The 16119-nt window shown below is 36.2% G+C and overlaps 1 protein-coding gene and 1 non-coding gene across 4 annotated transcripts in view; one reads left to right on the top strand and one right to left on the bottom strand.

The window, feature by feature from the left end:
• The window catches only part of LOC123869245 (tensin-1), a 139279-nt gene that overhangs the window by 22461 nt on the left and 100699 nt on the right, over positions 1 to 16119 (top strand). The window lies entirely within an intron of this gene.
• Trnam-cau lies at positions 15337 to 15408 on the bottom strand. The gene has a single exon. It is a non-coding gene; the product is annotated as a tRNA-Met (tRNA).

Here is a 16119-nt window from a genome sequence, read left to right as displayed (position 1 = left end):
GCTAGTGTTAGGTAGGTAAGATGTTAAATGAAAGTTTTATTTGTTTTGATATCAGTAAATACATACCTAGTTATGTACTTAAATATACTTTGATCGGTGACAATATCTTGAGGCGTCTCTATAAAATAAAAGTGGTAAAGGCATGACGATATTTTTATCTTATTTCTAAGTAGATAGGTGTTTTTTTGAAAAGCAACAATCTACCTCTCACGTCTTTTTGTTTCATATTCATAAAATAATATTTACTTCCTTACATATTCTTTGTTTTTGAAATAGTTATATCGCACAGCTCCACGTATAGCGCTGACCCATGATGCAGCCTCAAGACACGAGCGGCGGAGTCAGCGATTTCGCAACCGCGACCCAAATTCTAGTTTTCTTTAAAAACGGCAATAAAATAAATTTCATTCTATCACCTACATCGCGTAGCGATAGTTTCCAAATTCTGTTAGTTACATCGCGTAGCTATAGAATAAGTTATAATTGTAAATTAGTTTTAATTTTTTATAATTTAATTAAATAGTAATAAAGTAAATAGTTTTTTTTGGGCCCCTCGGCTGTGACTTCCTTCACTGGCGCAGTCTTAAAGGGGTAGGATATTCAAGAAGAAGCACGTCGTGTCGTGACCACTTCCTCAAGATCCTACAGAAGAACCTACAAGCACGAGCCGAGGAGAATCCGAAAATCGATTCAAGCCCAGAGGAAATGTTTATGTAAGTACATAGAACTGCCTGTGTCCTTACTCCCCCTATTTTATAATTTCCCACGATTTTCCATCCTAGGAAATCGAACCCAGGAGGGCCTGCATCGAGTAGGACCTCCCGTAGACTTAATTTAGATATAAGTAGGTTAGAGTCGATAAGGGAAGCGACCATGGCGAGTCACGACCCCGACACTATACTTAAGGCCGTACGCGTAGTTCCCGAATTCGACGGGAACCCGCACGTTCTACCTAGATTTATAAGTATTTGTGATCAGTTAGTGAGTCACTACATAGGAACCGAACCCGGGTCCGAACTCACTAACCTAAGTCTAATCAATTGTATCCTCAACAAGGTCACCGGTCCGGCGGCGAGGTTCATAAATTCAAATGGTATCTCAGACAACTGGATAGGAATTAGGACAGCCCTAATTAATAACTTTTCCGATCAACGCGACGAGACCGCGCTTTACAATGATTTAGCTTTAGCGACACAAGGGAATAGTACTCCACAAGAGTACTATGAACGATGCCAGACATTATTTAGTACCATTATGACCTACGTAGTACTTCATGAGACACTTCCCTCAACGGTAGAGGCGAAACGCGCTCTTTATAAAAAGTTAACTATGCAGGCTTACGTACGCGGATTAAAAGAGCCTCTCGGCTCCCGGATTCGCTGCATGCGTCCTGACAGTATCGAAAAAGCCCTAGAATTCGTACAAGAAGAATTGAATGCTACCTATATGCAAAGTAGGAATGAATCATTTAACGACAGAAAACACGCGACACCGAAGCCGCTTACCGCGAACCCTATGGTGTTCCCATCACCAATACCAAAAGCATTCCATTCTTCTCCATTTGTGCCTCCAATGCAGAAGCAGGTTCCCCTGCAGCCACAACAGCAGCAACCGCTGCCTTGGAGACAAAACCAGGTAGGTCAGCCGAATCAACATCATCCGACTCGCACGCAACAAATGTTCCGTGCACCGCCACCTAATTATAATCCTAAGAGTAATTTATTTAGACTTCCCCCTAGGAACCAAAATCAGTTCCAAAAGCCCATGAGTGGAGTTGTTAATTATACACCTAAACAACTACCACCCACGAACTTTTATAACCGTGGATTCACGCCACAGTTAAACAACTATCCCCGGGAAACGAACGTCCATGAATTTAACTTCCATGAAAACTACTACGACGACTACCCTGACTATTATTTCGACCCAGAACCATACGACTATTACGCTACATACACCGACGATCCCGACAACTACGGTGACGTTGACCCCGATAGTAACCCATACTATGACGCAACTAACGAGATTCCACATTCAGAATCTGACGAAAAACCTTCGACGAGTAAATCCCAGTCGGATTTTCAAAAAGCCCCCAAATTAAAAAGACCAAAATAGAGCTCAACATGCAAACGCAAAGACAGCTTCCATATATTCAAATTAACAACCCCCCTATTAAATTACTCATCGATACAGGTGCTAACCAGTCTTTTATAAGCCCGGAAGCTGTGGAGCTATATTTTCCCCATATTTCGCCAGATTATGACCCATTTGAAGTAACTAATGTGCATGCGACGACCCGTAGCGACTATTCGATTACAATACCGACCTTCACAGAGTTCAACGACATGACCGATATGAAATTCTTTATATACAGATTTCATAATTACTTTGACGGACTCATAGGGTTAGATCTACTTGAACAGTGGGCAGCTAAAATAGACCTTAAAGACAGACTACTATACACAGAAAATGCCGTAAACCCTATTCAAATGTATAATTCGCGTAATGTGAATTATTATGAAGACGTGATACCTGCGAACTCATCAAAACTACTCCGATTACCTATTAATAGTCAAGACGGCGATGTTTTAATTTCCGAGCAGGTAATATCAAATTGCGTTATACCTAGTTGCTTAACAGCTGTTAGAAACAATCGAGGAATATTAGAGGTCTTTAACCCAACTCCGCATGACGTTATTTTCTCCATGGATAGGACGATTACTACCGAAATTTACAATTTAGAGACTTTCCAAAAAGTTAATCTATCATCCCGCGCGAAAGAAGTTCTATCGCGACTTCGTACCGAGCACTTGAATCCGGAAGAACGTGCTAATTTAGAGATCTTATGTTCTAGGTATGCCGATATATTCTATATCGAAGGCGAAGCGTTAACGTTCACCAACAAGATTAAGCATCGCATTAGAAATAGTGACGAAATCCCAGTACATGGCAAAAACTATCGCTATCCCTTTGTTCATAGACAGGAGGTTAGGGACCAGATTAAAAAGATGTTAGATCAAGGAATAATACGACCCTCGGAATCCGCATGGAGCTCACCTATTTGGGTCGTTCCCAAAAAGGCAGACGCCTCTGGTAAAACAAAATGGCGGTTAGTCGTAGACTTTAGGAAATTAAATGAAAAAACCTTAGACGATAAATACCCCATCCCGAACATTACGGACGTACTCGACAAACTTGGTAACTGCCAATACTTCACTACTTTAGACCTTGCTAGTGGGTTTTATCAGGTAGAGATGCACCCCGAGGATATCCCTAAAACCGCGTTCAATGTCGAACACGGACACTATGAATTTTTACGAATGCCGATGGGATTAAAAAACTCACCATCGACTTTCCAGCGCGTAATGGATAACGTCCTTAAGGAATTACAAAATACCGTGTGCTTAGTCTATCTAGATGACATAATTGTTTTTAGTACATCCCTGCAGGAACACCTAGTTAACCTAGAAAAAGTATTTAAAAAATTAAGGGAATCCAACTTTAAGATCCAGATGGATAAGTCAGAATTTTTAAAATTAGAGACAGCTTACCTAGGCCACATTATCTCTAGGGAAGGTATCAAACCTAACCCCGACAAAATTCGAGTTATAGAAAACTACCCAATTCCAAAAACGACCAAGGAAATAAAACAGTTTTTAGGTCTATTAGGTTACTATAGAAAATTTATCCCTGACTTTGCTCGACTGACTAAGCCCCTCACACAATGTTTGAAAAAGGGAAATAAAATCACTATGAACTCTGAGTACATAAATTGTTTCGAAAAATGTAAAAATCTTTTAACTAATGACCCCATATTGCAGTACCCTGACTTTAATAAGGACTTCATTCTCACGACTGACGCGTCTAACGTCGCTATCGGTGCAATACTTTCCCAAGGCCCCGAAGGGTCCGACAAGCCTATTTGTTATGCCTCGAGAACTTTAAATGATTCCGAATTAAATTATAGTACCATCGAGAAGGGATTGTTAGCTATCGTATGGGCAACAAAATATTTCCGCCCCTATTTATTTGGTCGAAAATTCAAAATTATAACCGACCATAAACCCTTACAGTGGGTTATGAGCATGAAGGAACCCAACTCACGACTAATTCGTTGGAAACTCAGACTAAGCGAGTACAATTTTACTGTAGTATATAAAAAGGGTAAAGCAAATACCAACGCCGACGCCCTGTCGCGAATACAAGTCCATAACGAGGAGACTAGCTCCATTATAGCAAATCCATCGGTAGACCATATTTCAATAGGTTCATCCACAGAAACTGCTCATACCAGTAGGGAAAACCCGATCCTGGAAGTACCTATGACTGACGAACCACCCAACAAGTTTCACAGACAATTACATTTGACAGTCATAAGCAACCCTTCTACAATCCAGCAGAAGTTAGGTCCACGATACATCCAGGACAAAGTCCTAGCCGACCTTCCGATCCACATCTATATATCTAAAAGAATAAAACATAGAATTAAACGAATTCCTAAATTATTACAGTATACTTTTCATCCGAACGACCCTCCTAACGTTCAAATGACAGTGACTCAGACAGTAAAACCTGAGACCGTGTAAAATGACACCCACGTTTTATGTGAACAATTTCAAATCGATTAAAACATCTTTACGGCAAGTTGGACAACATGTTGATCCAGCTGACAATTCTAGAGTCAAATCGTTCAAAAAGGAGGTCTCATAGACGGAGTAGGATCCTTAATAAGGAGCATTTCGGGTTTTAACCTTTAGATTAGAATAGTTATAGGGAATTATAAAGGTAATTAGTATTACTATGGTAAATGAATAGTTATAGTTTTAAAATGCCTATATAGTATCGGTAGAGTCCTTTGATTTATATAAGCTAGCTGTATTCCCAAATAGAAACATGCAGGCTCTCTTTCCGCCCTCTCCTTACATCCTATCCAACAGGCATATGTTCTTGTACATAGAGGCTGAATGCCCGAAGTACAATCACCAATTACCTCTGCGAAAGGAAGAGTCATCAGCTTCGAACATCATCGGACTGCACCCAGAATCAATTTCAAAATCAAACTTTGGACCACACCGGCGGTATTGCGACTACAACCCTCTCCTAAGAAACCATGGAAGAATTGAAGAAGATGAAAAACACTATATCCTATCATTGTCACACCCTACGCAAATTCACACCTTATGTAATAGAGAAGATAAAGCTGCGGGTCAACCCCTTAAAATCGTGAACATCAACTTCGAGAAGAAACTACAACAGACAAGCCTTGATCACAGAAGTATGAAGTCGATCGACCTAAGAAACCTACATTCTATTCAGACTAAAGTCATGCTCCAGCCAACATTGCACTTGGAACAAGAATCTACAACGATTTATCATACGACGATACCATTCTACGTCATACTATCAAGTACACTTGCACTCATCTGTGGTATCATATTATTTCGACGATATAAAAGCAGCTCCGCAATCAAGTCTGGAATAAATATCAATCCGAAAAAGGATCACCAAGAAGATGAAGACCCCAGCCGACTTCGAGAGCAGCTCCCAGCAACATTTTGTCACAGCGTTCTCAAATAGTTGCTGATCTCAGGGTGGAGGAGTTATATCGCACAGCTCCACGTATAGCGCTGACCCATGATGCAGCCTCAAGACACGAGCGGCGGAGTCAGCGATTTCGCAACCGCGACCCAAATTCTAGTTTTCTTTAAAAACGGCAATAAAATAAATTTCATTCTATCACCTACATCGCGTAGCGATAGTTTCCAAATTCTGTTAGTTACATCGCGTAGCTATAGAATAAGTTATAATTGTAAATTAGTTTTAATTTTTTATAATTTAATTAAATAGTAATAAAGTAAATAGTTTTTTTTGGGCCCCTCGGCTGTGACTTCCTTCACTAAATCAATCTGAATGCAATTCTGTTGTAGGTATGATGTCAACGAACTTTATGAGTTGCCATTTATAGACTGATCCTTTTTAGTCTTAATATTATTGCTCTTTTGAACATTTGAATTATAATAAAACTAGGTAATTTCCGCGACTTCGTCCGTGTAGTACTTCTCTTTGATTTTCCGGGGCCAAAAGTAGCCTATCCTTACCCGGGATGCAAGGTAACAAATATCAAAATAAGTTAAACAGATGCGCCGTAAAAACCTAGCAGACAGGCAGAAAGACAGACAGACACTGTCGCATTTAGGTATTACAAGTAGGTATAAGGATAAATCATAGATAGTCAGTAGTCAGTATACTTAGGTACTTACCTAATCAGTTTACAAATAAAAAGCTTTTTCGTTAAATGCGTTATAATGCAGTTAAAAGTTACTAACTTGATAAAATTGTTTTGAAAAATTTGTAGTTTTTGTTTGCTGTAGGTAAGGTTGTTTACTATTAGAACAAGATCTCCTGAACATTACATCGCATTACTAGCAATCTATATTCTGTAGTAAAGACAATATTTTACGATGTTCAGTTATGCTTGCCAGTGACAAGTTAATTGCTCACGGTGTCAACGACTGAGGCGAGAGGAGTGCTGACGATGGGAGCCGGCATCACGCCATTAAGTCACGCCTGTCAGCCCTCGAGGGGACGGAGCACACTGCTCTCAATATACCGCTATTTGAGGATAAGAAAACGTTTTTATTCATAGCTTTTGTGAACTATTATTTTCAATTTGGGCTAAATCTTGTACCTACTAGATTATTTAAAATAATTAAAGACGTGGTAGGCACAATACCAAAAAGAGGAAAATTCGTTTTTGTGTTATCAATAAAATCGATAAAGTCTGAACTATTAACCATTTCCAATAATTTCTTTCACCATTTTATCCAAAAGTAACTGCCCATATTATGTATATATATAATATTATATAAATACCTACCTAATACCTATGGATATCACCTGTACGAAACGAGTGGATCAGTTAGTCATTTATAATATAATTGAGTATAAAATATAAATAAAGTGCTTAGATAAAGACAGAAACAAAACATTCCTAGTTCCGACCAAGGACGGTCTGATATAAAAGTTATATTAAGTTACAATGGTCTGACCTACGCATCAATATATTATGTAGAATAAGACGTAGGTAATATTTATCGAAGGACCTACATAGTAGCTACGTTTCTAAAGTAAAAACGAATATCGCGAAGAAGGCCTTCAGGGAAAAGTGTACGCGGAAAATCAATCAATCAATCAACCTGTTTATGTCCACGGCTGGACCATAAGCCTTCCCAAGAACGCGCCACCACACACGATCCTCCGCCTTCCTCATCCACCCACTTCCCGCTATCCTCTTCAGGTCATCAGTCCAGCGGGTCGGAGGTCGTCCCACACTGCGCTTGCTGAGACGCGGAAAATCGTTGCCATATAAATGTCAGCTTTTAGGTGCCTAGTTATGTCGCTTTAGGTATACCCCACATAGTTGTAGAGTCCATACTCCATACCACACATACCATACCGGTGGGAATTAATCGGCGCCGCATAGGTAGACTAGGTACCACCCGCGCAATCTAGTTAAGTAGGCAGAACTTTGTTTCAATTTGCCAGCCATTTTATTTATGCAGTGTAATCCGCGGGTTTTGCCTTTATGTAATCAAGTAAAGCGCTGTTGCTAAAAAAGGTTATCGCGTTGTTTGATCTAAGTGAAACGCTCCGTTGAATTATATTGATGGCTATCTCGGAAGAATACTACGATGAAGTTTTATTAATTAGGAGTTATTGAAAACAGTAGACATTAGGTATTCATCTAAAACATATTTTTAGTAATTTGAAGACATTTTATTATTTAAGTACATTAGATACATTACATTTAAAGTAATATAAAGGTACCGAATCGTATTGCTATAGGTATATCACAGCAGGCACGAATTACACAATACTAAATATTATGATATCTACTTAATCATTAGGTAGGTAAGTTCTAGGTAAGTTTCGCTAAAAGTGGTAAAATACGTTAACTAAGTTGGTAGGTACGGCATCTGCCATCTACCTAATACGACACCTCGAAACAGATTAAAATTTATAATACAATTTGAATACGTTTTAGTTTTTTGGTTCGTTAACAACGGATAGACTTAGTCTCTGTGAATATAGCCAAATGGAGAGATATTATCTTAAAACGTATTCGATCAACTTAATTCATATGGAAAATCCGATACGCATCTCCCAACCCAAGACCTCCCACGTGGGCCTTTTGGTACTGTAAAACTTTATTTGTTTACATATACACGCCACAAAACTTTTTAGATAAAGTTAGCTGCTCCCGCAGCTTTGTGTGGATGCAATTTAGCCATTGCGCTGTTTATTTTCGAACCTCAGGCGATGAACAACAAAAAATCGTTTTACTGTACCTACCTATTAATTCTCCGAATCCATAACTTCATCAAACACTACTAGTTACCTACTAGGCCAACCAGTAGAATATTGACACCTAATTGCACTAGATATACTTTTAATAATTGAAGGTGTTGCAAAATTAGAGAGATTTTAGCAAATAAAATTAATAAGGACAGATCGGACCAATCGACAATTGTTCATTTTGTTAGCTTCTTACTTGGACATAGGACCTTCTTAGTCTCTTCCATGTGTAAAATTTAATGTTTGACAACAAGGGATACCTATTTAATTTCATAAAGTGCAATTATCTTGTACCAACCTTGTGTACGAAATAATCTCAGATTACTGAACTTCCGCTAACAAACTACAAATAGCTAATTCTGTGCCAAGTGCTAGGAAATAGATCGTATAAGAGCTTTTTCGACTGTCGAGTTTTTCTTTTTACCGGCAATTTTATGAAGCTGTCACAAAAAGTTTTTACGAATTTTACTAGTAGATGAATTAAAATGGTGCTCTCAAAAAGTTTTAAAGAAAAAATTGAGAGCTTAATTAAATTCCATTGTAAAATTATATCTTAGAACAAGCTAAATTTCGTCGGTTTTATGCTAGGTATATTGATTTAGATCATTCATCAGACTCTAGGAATAATTACTAAATACTAACATAGACAAGCGACAAAAATGCAAATTAGGTGTAATGCAAAAGTAAAATCGTGACCGTTTGGCTTGTAAGTGGCAAGGGGAATAACAAGGTGCCCATTATGAAATGTAATACCGTCTCGCGTTAATCCGATTAACTTCACTTACCTACTTAAAAGGCCTTTTAGACGTTGGCTTCTCAGTGATTCTTTGCGTATGACACGAGCCTTAAAAATCGTCAGGAACAATGTAAACGCACTTATTAAATTAATTAGTTTATCTCACTTTTTTCTGTTAATCATAAATTGGGAGTCAATTATTAACCCATATTTTTTTTATTATAGCCTTTTTAGTTCCTCTCTATGAGTGTAGGTATCCTCCATTTTTTTCCACAAATTTCCGTCTACAGCTTTATTGACCCAATTTTCTCTTGCTATGTTTAACTATTTCATCTGTCCAACGTTCTAGCGGTCTGCCTCTCTTTCTTTTACCCGTACGTTTTATTGAAATAAAATTAATTAAAAGGTAGGTATGATATGTTTGGTGTAGGTACAGTTCGTTAGGTCTAAAAAATATAACTGTAAATAAACGAACACGCCTAACTTTGTCTACAGGCAACTAAAGGTACTTTTTTCGTGAACTCTATCTGTTGCTGAAAACTTAAATTATATCAACTGTTCAGCACCTTTTGAGCGAGGTGATCTAACTTTATTATGTTCCGTGTGATAAAAATAAAGTATCATCTATCTACATACTTATTTCGTACTTTAATAAAAACTAAATTTCCATTTCTTCCAAAAAAGCCATTGTTTATTACTCATATATCGGTGCCATGCTTTAGGAACATAGAACCTTTGGTAAAATGTACTTAGTTTATTCAATAATTAAACTTTTGTTCTTGTCTTCCTTAGCGTGAGCATCACACTTGTAGGTTTTTTTAGTAGATCGATTTTGATTGAATTATCTATTAAATATTTATGCTTTAACAACATGGAATCTTTATGCGCCTATAATTTTGCAAAACCTAGAGTCCTAGAGAAAACATCTATTGCATTTCAGCATGTTGTGAGTTGTGACTTTGTGTCATTTGTGTGTTGTGAAGTTGCAGAGTTAGGTACAACTTACAAGGTTTGTAACAAAAGTGGGAAACGGTGTTATTTTATTCACGCTAAAAACCCTTTCGCTAAAATTTTATTCAAAAGAAATAATTAAAAGTTTAGCATACCTACTTAGTTTTAATCGAGTTCTATTTCTTGGTAAATGTCTAATTTTTTTGGCCTTTGCTTGGCTTACTTGCAATTAGCAACATGCCAGCGTAACTGCTTGTAGAAGTATATAAATAAGTATCTGACTGGTTGCTTAGGTACTTTAATTGACTAGTTTTAATCGGATCGATATAGGTAACAGTTTCCTACACGTTTATTTTTTTAATTGGAGTAAAAACAATAACTTTTATAAATTTTATCGAGAATAAGGTAATCATTTATACGAATATCTACACGTAGCCTATAACATAGCTATACCTATTCACTTTATATTTGACAACGACTCTTGAGAAAGATTGAGAAGACCCTTATCAAATTTGTACATGAATGTAAGTTCACTTTTTGGTGATACAAACATTTAAATCCATTGCTTTCCCAATACACAATTTAGTATTGGTATGTACGTCCTTTACGCGAGTTAATAAATAATTCAGGCGCAATAAAATAAAGAGGTAAGTAAAATTCCGTTTTATCTAGGTTCAGTGCGTCGTCGTAAACACTGTAATGAATCTTAAAAAGCACTTTAAATGTATTTCTCTATAAAATTGCGCAAGTAGACTCGGTTGGCTGCAGCTATATGAGCACACATGACGTCACGGAGGTTTCAACATTGAACAAACAAAACCAACATCGCACATTGCCATTGTGCTCTCATTTCGAGAGCAAACAATTAATGTAACAACATTTGGGCTCCCAAATTTACCGTAACTAACTCGAATTTTCATTCAAATCGCCGAACATATCGTCCTACATTTTTCTTAACAATCGACGGTCATTATGCTTGCAACGATGTGCTGGTCCTGCTATGTCGATAACAAAATATCGAAAAAATATATTTTATCGACATTAGTAGATGTTGATTTAGTTTTCGTTATTTAAGTATTTTGAGATCGGTAAATAATTGTGTTTAGTTTTTAGTTGTATAACAAGCAGTTTTTTTGAGATAATACTATTTAAAACAGTATGTTTTTCCACCTAAATCATTGTGTTTCAATGAATATCTGACGCAAACAACTGACCCCAGGACAGGGGATATTGTACCAACTCTCGCAATCTGCTTAAAGTCTTGTGTTTCTGTTATATTACTATACAAAATACAAAAATACATATAAAATTATAACAACTAACTATCATTAAATATATTCGTGTCAAAGTATTTAGTATTTACTCAGAATTTAACGCTAAATGTGAAATGTACTATTATCATCCCCAGTCTAACCCTACTTGTACTTTAATTCTTACCTACTTGATAATAATTTAATGACCTGATTGCGACAAGTGATAATCCATATCAGTCGACTGCGCTAGGAAAGCAACGTTAACTCAGCGCAAGCGGGTAAGTTATGTCAGTAACTGGATGGAAATCAAGAAAACGACTATCATTGTGTGATCAATAAAAAGAGCCACAAGTTACGACCCTGAGCCATGAAAAAATGACTAAGAGACGAGTATGTACTTTATGGCCACTACCAACTGTCTCTACTATCAATTCCTTGACAATTCCTACTTTCAGTATGTTAATGTTAACATTAATATTAATATTAGCTTAACAAATATCTGGTTATCTATATTGGTCAACAAGAAAATATGATATCTTAGTTATAACTATAACTAATTCTTTATTATACTCTCTTCCGACTATAACATAAATTAATAAAACATGAGTTAAATGGGAAATAAATATGCTTTCTCCAAATATTACAACCATCGTGTCGGCTTTGTAAGATTTACATAAATATAGTATCGACATTTCTATCGATATATTTAGCTAACATCTCTAATCGCCACTAAGCAGTGGACCGTATTTCATTCGGCCCGTATAAATAACTAGTCAAGATTTAATTTAATTGAAACACGCCATGAAATGTAACTCTTAACGAAGATGAATAGAAATTTGATTAAAACTCTTGATGTTAGCTGATGTCGGTATGTATTAATCATGGATGTAAGTTATTTATTGTCATTTCTAAACTAAAATCCAGCAAGAGCAATTAAAGCGTCCTGTTTTTTGAATACATAATTTTAACTGGCTGTTGCCCGCTACTTCATCCGCTAAGTAGGTAGCTCAGGACGAAATCTGATCATTTCGACTCCACACAGTCTTGTCTGTCCTACCCACTGAGTAGGGAATGTCCTAACCCCTAGACATAATGTTTACTGTCAATGCACTAATTGCCAATATCACAAAACGCACAGCGGCAGTGCGGCTTGACGGCAATGCAACTGTACGCTATGAAGGACAAAGAAAGCGCGCGTACGCGTTTATGTTTTTAGTCAAGTAATCTAAGCATTTCGCTAAACTAGGAAATAAGAAATTTAAGATATTTTCATATTTTCTTACTTGGAAAGCCATATCATACGATACGGGTGGTCTTGGATTATCCAGAAACAATAATAATATGCTTCGCCGATTAAATTCTTCGCGGTCTTCGAATAAGGAACAAAAATGAGTTAACCAAGCACACTAAAAATACTCACGCCTGAGTTTTACATTTATTATTTCGCAAACAGATGTGTTTCAACATCTGTACCACGTACCAACAGATGTTTGTATTTGATTACATTTAAAGTAACAGGATTTAAAAAAATGTATAGATGAAATATATATCGCTGCTTGGTGAGATGAAACGTTTTCTGAAGTTAGGAGTTAAAATGCCTTTAGTTTATTTACTATACTTACTTGCTATAGTGCGTCTGTTAAAGTCTAACGCAGAAGCCGATTTTAGTCAGTCACGGATTTATTTCAAATAAATAATGGGCGGCTTTTGTCATTATCAATGTTATCACTTATCATCAATACGATAGTTGCCAGTTGGCCATTTTATTCCGGCCTAACACAACATTACACTTGCTGCCCGGCTAGCATGGGCAGTAGATAAAAATTATATCCCCCGATTATATTCACTGATGTCATAGAAATCAGTGTATATAATACTGCCCAGGCTAGCCGGGCTGATGTGTGCCAAGTGTCTATGTGTTGATGTACATTTTGTTGGATTGGGCCGGCGTCTTTGGCCATACTGTAGAAGACGGAATTGTTGTCCTGCATCAGCTGCTTCGACGGTGCCGCGATAGTATGCTGTCCACGCTCGTAGCGCTAGTTACTACTGATTGGTACTGGCTAGTTGACTAGGTCGGCGAGAGTTGGTCAAACTTACCTACTCTAATTATTATTGTTGGATAGATTTTTTTCTGATTCGACGACTATTATAGAGCCTTCTTTTGTCGTTCCTCCTCGACAGGTGAAACGTTTGCATTAGAAATTCTTAGAATATAATTTATTGTTACTTATTATATACCACTATTCTTAGGCACGTTTTATTATCAAATAAACCTCTTTAATGTCCTACAAACCCAACTTTCTCTTTAATTCTCACTATAGAAGGCAAGGAACCCATTTTAGTATGTCCTTGCTTAATCAATAATGTGATAGGCCACCCGCATATTTATACCTAGCCGTTAACATACTTTATGTACTAGAGTCTAGACATTAGGTTATAAATTGCTAGTCTAGTAGATGCCTATTCTATTAAATCTTATCTTAGACGTACCTAGTTAAATAAACAGAGATTAGAGACATAATAATATAATAAATACAATTTGAATTGCATTCAAGGTATGTGAGTAAGTAGGTATGAGAAAAATCAGGTAAAAGTTTCAGCCACATTCATCTAAAGCAAATAATTATTATTATTTGGCAATTTGCAACAACAATTTTTCCTGTAACTCAGGCACGAGTTACCTACCTTCGTCACATAATTATAGGTCATACTAGATATAATAATGTTAATAAAGAAACTGACTCCATCATTAGTTGTTTAATCTATACTTTTCGTGACAGGTCCTACTTACTTCATCATCACAACGCAAGTTTGCCACTAATTCATGCTACATAAATTAATATAAAAATATAAAATTAATGTATAAATAATACACTTTCAGTACCTACTTTAATTATAATTATTAGATTTATTTGTTCTACCTACCACGACTCTGGAAACAATATCAGATTGGCATCCTCCCTGACCTCCTGTCATTTATTTCGTTATCGAATTCTCTATTTCCAAGAATGCTTCTTTTGATTCTGTTACGAAATTACTAAGACCTTAATAAATATTTTATGATCGATATACTTACTTATACTGTAACTGGACGATTTCTGTACATTAATCTTTTTTATTATAATTTTTAATCACATTAAAGTTACTTAGACTAATTAAGGTACCTATTGGTTTCTGCGTTAAGACGCTAAACCTCGAGAGTGAGGCTTTTGCCTTGTATTTAAAAAACACCCAATTATTTTTATTTACAAATACAAAGCTTGGTAAATTAATTATTTTCAAACAAAAGATCCGATGTCTCGCGATGTCTCATGTCCGTCGCCAGAGCCCTTAACAGAGCTCTCTTTTCGTCTGAGCTCCTTTGAGGATGAATGATAAAAATTACTTACTTGAATCTTGACGTGGTTTGTATTTTATTTTTAAAATTTGTATTTTAAATATGGCATACAATACTTATATTTATTGGGATATACATTATACATATACTTACCAACAACGGTATTTTATATTCCATAGGTATTTTATTATTTACAAATTAAAATCGTCCCATTTGAAAATGTTTGTAGACCTTATTATAATTAATGGTCCTTATTTTTTGATAAAATTCGTTTCTATTTTGTAAGTTTAGTATTTCGAGAAGCTTTTGAAATACCCCCTCCGTGATGATGATTTTATATTTACCCATTTAGTTATTAGAAAGAAACCACATTATCTAATCAAAACAAAGTTAAGTCTATTTTTTGTAACATTTCCCATGTAAGCATTTTCACCTTAGTTGCTCGCGTTCCTAATCAAGCTACCCTCATTTATGGGTTGGATGGGGGCTAACCCTCACGTCTATCTAACCATAAAACAGGGTGTGCCACCCATCATCATCATTTAAATGTCCGGGTTTCTAACCGGAAAAATATGACAGTCATAACTCATAAGTTACAACTTTAATTTAGTGCTAATGTTTATGGTTTTTGTGGAAACTATTACAAAAAAAACAAATATCATTTAATTTAAATTTAAAAATAAAAGTATAAAAAGTGGTCTTAGCAGAGCGTGGTTTCGATCCACGGACCTCTGGGTTATGGGCCCAGCACGCTTCCACTGCGCCACTCTGCTACGACATTGATCTGCGAAATAGTACAACGGTCGTTCTATAAGGAATTTCAGATTTACTACTGAGAAAAACTTTTTCACAGAGCTTTTGTGGAAAGGGACAGTTTAAGCTGATACAATAATTAACTACATAATGTACCTAATCAATTCTGTTGTACAAAATTTTAAAAAACCTTGATAGGTCTAAATCTAGTGTTATGTATCCTTTTCCACAGAGAGCATTATAAAAGAGACAGCAATACATTTAGACCTGCCATTTTAATTCATTGTAACTACGATAGAATTGACCACAATAATTACCTAAATGACAAGTTATGTAATAATTTTACGTAATTATTATGAAAAGATAAATGAGATCAACAACTTATTCCTAAGTTGTAGGTAAGTATCTACGTATCGGCAAGCATCAACTTTCTATTAGATAAATAAATACGTACCTGCTATCAACGGACAATATCAAAGAAAGTAGGGAACATTTGCAAATAATTGCTCATTCAAGTAACGATTCACTAGCCGACTACGCAGTACTTTCAACGGGGACGTAATTTATAGTTAGTGAGACATCTAATTGGAAGTAGCAATTAAGATTGCTGACAGGAAGATATTAGGTAAGTAAGTACCTATTGTTCATGTATAATGTATATCATTGAAATATGTCCTGAAATTCATAGACGGTTCGCGGTTTTGTCTTTCCCAACAATCGTAAAAAAATTA

This window comes from Maniola jurtina, chromosome 1, assembly GCF_905333055.1.
Source record: "Maniola jurtina chromosome 1, ilManJurt1.1, whole genome shotgun sequence".
NCBI classification, from domain to species: Eukaryota; Metazoa; Arthropoda; class Insecta; order Lepidoptera; family Nymphalidae; genus Maniola; species Maniola jurtina.
Note: the sequence above shows the minus strand (reverse complement) of the source record. Positions and strands in the feature narration are given on the sequence as shown.